Below are 8,549 nucleotides of genomic sequence, written 5' to 3'. Positions count from 1 at the left end.
CAGAAGTATGCACCTAAGGAAGAGGTGCTCAGAGGCTCAGGCATGTCCAGCTCTTTGTGAAGTAAAATGTAAACAGGTTTAATTGTCAGCGGTAGGTCTCAGCTGCTCTGACCCTCCATGCACTTTATCCTCTCCCTGGAACCCAGAACTCTGTGCTATTTGTCCAAGAGCTGCCAAGAGGGGCCACTGGTATTTCCCTGGGGGTATATCAGTTCAGTTCAGTCACTTACTTGTGTCCGACTCTTTGTGATCCCATGGACTGCAGCACGGCAGGCTTCCCTGTCTATTACCAACTCCCAGAGCTTGCTCAAACTCATGTCCATTGTGTCGGTGATGCCATCCAACCATCTCATACTCTGTCATTCCCTTTTCCTCCTGCCTGCAATCGTTCCCAGCATCAGGGTCTTTTCCAATGGGTCAGTTCTTCACATCAGGTGGCCAAAGTACTGGAGCTTCAGCTTCAGCATCAGTCCTTCCAATGAATATTCAGGACTGATTTCCATTAGGATGGACTGGTTGTATCTCCTTGCATTCCTAGGGACTCTCAAGAGTCTCCAGCATCACAGTTCAAGAGCATCAATTCTTCGGCATTCAGCTCTCTTTATAGCCCAACTGTGTCACATTCATACATGACTGCTGGAAAAAACTATAGCTTTGGCATCTCTGGCTGGTGACAAATCCCTGTTCTGTATTATTAACCAGTATTAGTTGAGATTAGCAAAATTTCTCTCCCTCCGTCTGCCCTCTTGCCTGTCAATATTTATTGATTCTCCGTAGAATTCATGGCTGCATTTAACTTTGTATTTCCCGCTCTCAACCTCTCCCTGTTAACAGGGTTATCCTCCAACTCTGGGTTGAACAAATGGACAGACAAGACTCTGGATCCTCTTCCCCTCCTGTTGTTATATCGTTTGTAATGTATTGAGAGCCACTGAACATTTGGCCCCTATAGACAAGATACTCAAAGAACAGAGAAGGGAGGAGCTTGGCAGAAAACAAGCCTCAGTTTGAAGTTCATTAAAGCTCTTAAATTGAAAGTTGAGGAAGACTCAGGGCTTCCCTGGTGGCTCAGACGGTAAAGAATCTGCCTCCAATGCAGAAGACCTGGGTTCAATCCCTGGGTGGGGAAGATCCCCTGGAGAAGGAAATGGCTACCCACTCCAGTATTCTTGCCTGGAGAATTCCATGGACAGAGGAGCCTGACAGGTTACAGCCCACGGGGTCTGAAAGAGTCAGACACGACTGAGTGACTAATACTTTCAATTTCTTTCAGGGATGACAGCCCCTCCATAGAGTGTTTCTTCCTAGAAGCAGGTGTACAGTGTCCAGCATTACTCTGGGGCCTCAGTAAGCATTCACCAAGAGGTAATGTGAATGAACTCTACACAGAGAGCCGTGGGAGTAGGTGGGGATGAATCAGAGGCACAGTGAATTGTGAATTGGCCCTTTCCTAATGTGACTCAGCTCACCTGCTGCCCAGATTCACTGCAGCCCTGTTGGTTTCTAAGGAGACCACTGAGCACTAGGCAGTAGCAGACTGTGTGGACACTGTGTTTCTGTGGCTGTGGATCCCATTATCCAGTGATCCGCACATATGAACCTGTTGGCTGGGGGCTTCCCAGGAAAGCCTTCCTGTCTTTGAACATCATTAGAGCAAGAATGCAGAAAAAGAAATATTTCTAAGGTTATTTGCAGACTCAAATACTTGCTTGCAGTGAAATCCTTTGTCTGCTCATAAAAGGCACTTGATTTACGTTCTGGCCACAGAACTGTGCTGAATGCCAGACGCATTTAGAATAACTGGGTTGAGGGCACAGGGAAAGGATGCATCAATAAATAAATAGAAAAAAATGAAGAATATTCCAGAAGGAAATGCAGGTCTATGGCATATCATTACGTAATAATTAATGGCTCACGTGTCTAGTGCTTACTATGTGACAGATTCTGAGAATAATAAGATCAGTAAACCTGGTCCCTCCTCTTGCAGAGCTAGTGGGTTTGGAGGCGCCAACCCTCACAGAGGGCAACTCTTCTACTCCTCACAGCAGCCAAGATCGTGGGAAGGTGGATCAGCCCAAAGTGAAACCCAACATCTATATCACATAGACAGCACCTGAGGGAGCCTTTCCACTCCACCAGGCTGCACAGAATCTAAATTAGCTTCCTAAACCAAGTGGTAGGTCCTCATCCAACTTGATTGCTTGAAAGAGTAATTTAAGAATAATTTTAATATTGTCTGCCAGTATACGGATGCTTTCACAATACTTCAGAAGTTTCTTCCCTTAAAGAGTGAGCTCTTTCCCCTCGTATCTTTTGTACGTACCAATAACTTCAAAATACTTTATCATAGGCAATAGAAAGGAAACCATCAACAGTCAGTGTCAAAATTATCATACATTCTAAACTAGTGGATTTTAAATTTTAATGAGTTTTTATTAAGTATTCTGTTCTCTAAATTTTTGTATGCCACTGATACTTTTCATCAAAAGGGCATGGAAACACTGTATATTTTTAAAGGGTAGGAAAATCTGAGGAACTAATTTTCCATTTAACCTTAAGTTCAGGAAACTTCAATCTTTGCAAAGGAAGTATTTAATTCTACCATCAAAATCAACCTTTCACAGATTCAGAAGTTTTAAGATGGTCTAAAGTAACGTGATCACCTTAAAATGAATGTCTGAGAAACAGTCATTTTTTTTCCCCCAGGGGCCATTTTTAAAATACGACTTGATGTTATGGTTGTATGAATGAGAATCTGAGGTACTAACTTATATTCATTGCCTGTTCTTTTCGTCAGAAATTACCCCTTATTGAACAAGTCTATTGTGGGTAAAGGGTGTCTTGCACCTTCTCTAGGCCTGGGAGGCAGCAGAAATGAACTTTGAATTGGATTGTAACTGCTCCCCCGCTTTCTTCCTGTATTTCTCACTCCCTTCCTTCCATTAGGAAGCAGTTTTGAACTCCACAGTTGACCACTTATTTAGACTTCTATGTTTACTCTAGGTTTCTTTGTAAGGTGTGAATAAAAATAGGATCACAAGATCCTACCAGAGTCAAGACAGCGAGGATCCTCCATAAATGAGTAGGGGAGAACCGAGGAGTGGAGAGAGATGAATTCCTATTCTTCATCTTTTTACACGTGTCACCAACCTAGGAGTTGAGAGATCATACATTTACAAAGTGGGTACTTACTCTTGGGGGGATGGCATGGCAGGATGGGGGCAACCAGGCAGAGGAGTCTCAAGAACTGCCTACAGTTGGGCAAAATCATCTAACCCAATGGTTGTTTTATAATAAAGTGTTAAATAGCTCATGTAATCTGCTGAATCCTGTTCTGAAAGTGAGAAATAGAATGGTTGTGTGGGTTCAGAATGATTGTAACCTTATTTTTGTTGACCCTCCTCATAGCATGGCTGATTGGGAGCTGCTGCTGCCACTGTCCAGTCTCACAAGAGAATATTGGATTGCATTATCAGTAGCTCAGGAAAAGATCCAAATTCAATTTTCAAACAGTGGTTTTAGCTAAAAGAATTTTTTAAAGGGTAAATCTCTAAACTGAGCAATCATCATAAATTGGGATTATCTGTAGTTTCCAAGAAACAGTAAATAGTTACTCCAATTAAAAATGTAGGTTGTGTTGGGAGGTTACAGCAAAGTGGTGAGAGATAAGGATGAAAATAGAGGGCAGGCTGTGATATATCCTGAAAGAGGCTGGCAAAGGGCAATGGAGAGCCATTCATTTGTCTTTTGAGGGGGCAGGGGGAGGGTGGAGTGAGGAGAGGATAAGCAGGCAGAGTCTAGCATCAAATATCTATTTTCCTTTTTTTTTTTGATGTGGACTGTTTTAAAAGTCTTTATGGAATTTTTATAATATAGCTTCTGTTTTATGTTTTGGTGCTTTGGACACGAGGCATGTGGGATCTTAGCCACCTGACACCCCTTGCATTGGAAAATGAAGTCCTAACCACTGGCCTACCTGGAAAGAAAAGAAAAGAAAAGAAAGACAGAAAGAGAGAAAGAGAGAAAGAAAGAAAGAAAGAAAGTGAAGTCACTCAGTAAGAAAGAAACAAAGAAAGTGAAGTCACTCAGTCATGGCCGACTCTTTGCGACCCCATGGACTGCAGCCTACCAGGTTCCTCCATCCATGGGATTTTCCAGGCAAGAATAATGGAGTGGGTTGCCATTGCCTTCTCCAGGAGATCTTCCCAACCCAGGGACTGAACCCGGGTCTCCCACATTATAGGCAGACGCTTTACCGTCTGAGCCACCAGGGAAGCTGGAAAGTCCCACAAATATCTACTTTCAGTAACCTTCTACAGGCATGTGGAAGATGATGTGAGGGAGAACTCCTGATCCTTGAACTCTAGCTCCCCGTTGTAGTTTGGTCCCAAGAAGCAGCTTCAGAGATGGAGACCTGCAGGCAGAAGTTTGGGGGGCTTGCCCTCAGGATCCACTCCTCTGAGGGAGTGATGGCAGCAGGATTAGGCAAAGGGAGAAGCGCTGCTGCCTTCAGGACAAAGGCCTCAGTTTATCCCAGAGGGAGCCCCAGAGCTAGTGTGGCTATTCAGAGTTGAATCAGATTCGGCCAATGCAGTCAGGCTTTATCCCTGTATCAGTAAGTCATTGCACAAAGAAGGGAGTGTGACCTTGTTCAGCTGAAGCCAGTCAGCTGGGGGAGCGAGTGTTCCAGTTCAACCCCATCCCCGGTCCCTCCAATCTCTAGAAAACGGCATGGCAAATTACCTCATTAATCATGCCAAAGCCTGGGGATTCCCTTGACTTCTCTCTTTCATTTTTATATCACATCCAGTCCACTAGTAAATCCTTTTCTTGTCAGCTCTTCCTTTAAGGTGGTTATAGTCAGAGTACATTTGTCATAGTCCTCACCCCCTCATCTTCTACTTGGGTCCTTATAATAGACTCCCAAATGGTCTCCCTGCTTCCATTCTTCCTTGTTTATAATCTCTTCTCTCTGTGTCATTATATCAATGCCTGGAACCTAGTGATTACTCAATATATGTTAAATGAATGCATAAATGACCTCAGAAGGTAGTGATCTCTTTAGCTATGAAGGAACCACTATTATGGTAAAATGGAGAATTTGCTAGTCCACGGGTAATGTAAGGAGGAAAATGAGAAGAAATTAAATTTTTTATATTAAAGAATTTTTAAAGGGTAAAACCTATAAATATCAACATATATCAAACATATTTCAAAGATTTTAGTTAATTTAATAACTAAGAACCAGTAAGAAGTCATAACCAGTTCAAAGATGAATTCAAAGTAACACAGATATAATAGTAATAAACAATGCTGAAATGAATTTATAAACAGTTGTCAAATGGTCTTATTGGAGAGGAGGCAGGAGGAAATCAATTGTATTTCCATCTTTTTAAAAACTTTTATCTCTGCAGACAAGAGGCATTTCCATTTCTACCAGTTATGTGTAACTCAGAGAGAAATATAACAGTTTAAAGACAGTGAAAGTTGTGGAGACCCTATAAAATTAGCTAATTTGGAAGGGTGTTTAGGAAACAGATCTGCATTGACAATACCCAATAATGTTTCTGGGTCATTTCAAAGTCTTTCACATTTTTTTTTTTTTTCCTTTCATGGGTAAGAAGAAACAAAGAGGGGGAAAATTAAAAACAACAACAACAACAACACGAAATTTCTTAGGCAGTTTGGCTTATGCCTGTTCTCCTGGAGAAATTATTTTTTTTTCCAGGTATTTTTTATTTCTTCAAATTTGTTATTTGCCAGGAGTGACTGAAATAAAAAATTAATTGGGTCCCATCGTCATCATGGAAATGGCTTTACGAGAAAACAGGTCATGTGAATATTATTGCTTCCCATTTTCAACCAGTAAATAGTTGCCATTGATAAATAGACAGCTAACAGTCTGTCAGGAATGCTCAAGATATGTTATATAATACAACATGCCTAGTCAAAGGAGAAAAACGAGGAGATAACAGGTGAACTTCTTGATTTCATCATACAGGACAAGCACAAAAGCCCCGCCCATGCCTCTGAGAACACTGGACCAAGAGCCTTTGAAAAAGGCTTTGGCTCCTTCGTCACGAGCAATCTTCCTCCAGCAGTCAAGCGTGCCTGTGCGCATGATATCAGTTACTTGGCGCCCTGACTGCATCATCATGCGGCGACGCACAATGTCGAACAGGTAGGAACTCAACCCAGCAACCGCCATGACTGCGCGATCAGCCAGCTAATGAAGATATGAGTGTTCTTGGGATCTGGAAGCATTCCCTTGGCAGTGTCATAGATACCGAAGTAGGCAGCTCGGTAGATAATAATACCCTGCACAGACACGTTAAAGCCTTGGTACAGGCCTATAATCCCGTCAGATTTGTAGATCTTAACCGGGCAGACACCGAGGCCTCTGAATTCCCTTTCAGCTCCAGCTTTGCCCATGTTGGCTCCTAGACGGGTACGGGCAAAGTCAAGAGGGTACACGAAACACAGGGACGGGGCCCCCGGCGGCACCACCTGGTGCCAGATTCCCTGCAAAGTAGCTCCAAAACTGGGTCCTCTTGTCCACAGCACCCAGGAAGATCTGCTTGTATTTATCTTTGAAGGCAAAGTGAGAGCCTGGGTGGGGAAGTATCTGATCACATTGGCCAGGTTACCACGCCAGAAGGACAGGACTCCCTGCTCCTTGGGGACACGAGCCACGCAGTCTATGATGCCCTTGTACTGCTTATCTGCAGTGATTTGCTTGCTGGCATGCTGCCCCTGCAGCAGCAGCTTCACCTGCTCGATGGGCGGGACTGCGGTCTTGGAGATGGCCGCCGCCACTCCACCTGCCAGGAAGTCCTTGGCGAAGGACACGGCAGCATCTGTCATCTTGGAAAGAAAGAGTAAGTGGACAACTGAAAGATGGGCGAGGACCCAGCTTGGACTCTGGGGCTCTGGGCTGGAGAAATTATTAATAGCAAGATTTTTATTCTCAAAAATGCCCTGGTTTGGAAGCTAAGATATGTAATTACCCTATTTGAAAATCTCTTTAATTATATTATTATTCCCTTAAGCCCACTTGGTGGAATTCCTTGGTGGTCCAACGGTTAAGATGCTATGCTCTCACTGCCAAGGGCCCAGGTTTGATTCCTCATGGGGGAACTAAGATCCTGCAAGCCCAGGGGGAAAAAAAATCTCTTAAAAAAATACCAGCAGATTCCAATCAACAGGCACTTGACTTATTCACCTGAATAGAAGACAAGTAAGGCTTCCCTGGTGGCTCAGATGGTAAAGCGTCTGCCTGCAATGCGGGAGACCTGGCTCAGGAAGATCCTCTGGAGAAGGAAATGGCACCCCACTCCAGTACTCTTGCCTGGAAAAGCCCATGGGAGGAGGAGCCTGGTGGGCTACAGAATATGGGGTCACAAAGAGTCAGACACTACTGAGACTTCACTTTCTTTCTTTAAGCCCACTTAAACAACAAAAGAATGTCGTTGAGATAGAGCTACACTGTGAAGGATTAACAACAAGTCAGTATTTTATATCTAAGTGGTTGGAGTTATGGCGACAAGTTAATGATGTGAGTTTTGAAATGGCAGAGCTTAGAGCAGCCATAGTGCTGTCAGGCTGTCTCTTGACCGGGAACCCTGACCCATTCATCTGGATAGATTCAGTCAGGTGCTGATTCCATTAGGCCTAGGACCTTCTCATTCTGGGTGGTAGTCCAAAGCTTGGACAGCTTCACTTTATAAAACAGTGGGGATTTTGTGCTTTTTCACTTAGCACTCCAAAGTAAAGACCCATAATAATGTTGTTCAGTTCAGTCTCTCAGTCGTATCCAACTTTTTGCGACCCCATGAATCACAGCACACCAGGCCTCCCTGTCCATCACCAACTCCCGAAGTCCACCCAAACTCATGTCCATTTAGTCGGTGATGCCATCCAGCCATCTCATCCTCTGTCGTCCCCTTCTCCTCCTGCCCCCAATCCCTCCCAGCATCAGAGTCTTTTCCAGTGAGTCAACTCTTCACATGAGGTGGCCAAAGTACTGGAGTTTCAGCTTTAGCATCAGTCCTTCCAAAGAACACCCAGGACTGGTCTCCTTTAGGATGAAGGAGACTGGTTGGATCTCCTTGCAGTCCAAGGGACTCTCAAGAGTCTTCTCCAACACCACAGTACAAAAGCATCAATTCTTCAGCACTCAGCTTTCTTCATAGTCCAACTCTCACTTCCATACATGACCACTGGAAAAACCATAACCTTGACTAGATGGACCTTAGAGAAACTAATACAAGGTATTAGTATCCTATGGCTATCCTATTCTGAATTCATTATTTCTCAATCTAGGCAAGCTGAACACATGTCTGATGGACTAATTTGCTTTAGATTTTGTTTGTTTGTTTTTAAAATATTATGAAATTTTTTCTTGTTTCTACAGACTGACAGTTCTAAGAATCTTTTCTTTCCTCTCTTCCCTCTGGTTTACCCTTTGGAGGGGTTTTTGAGTTCTGTCACCTCTGCCTTCTCCTCTGTGGCTTCATGCTGGCAAGCAAACAGCTTAATCACGCTCCCAG

The 8,549-nt window shown here is 43.6% G+C and overlaps 1 pseudogene; it reads right to left on the bottom strand.

The window, feature by feature from the left end:
- Nucleotides 1-5,947: 5,947 nt before the first annotated feature.
- Nucleotides 5,948-6,864, bottom strand: LOC128057886 (ADP/ATP translocase 2-like; annotated as a pseudogene).
- Between the last annotated feature and the right edge of the window lie 1,685 nt (nucleotides 6,865-8,549).

Source organism: Budorcas taxicolor, chromosome 12, assembly GCF_023091745.1.
Source record: "Budorcas taxicolor isolate Tak-1 chromosome 12, Takin1.1, whole genome shotgun sequence".
Lineage (NCBI taxonomy): Eukaryota > Metazoa > Chordata > Mammalia > Artiodactyla > Bovidae > Budorcas > Budorcas taxicolor.
Note: the sequence above shows the minus strand (reverse complement) of the source record. Positions and strands in the feature narration are given on the sequence as shown.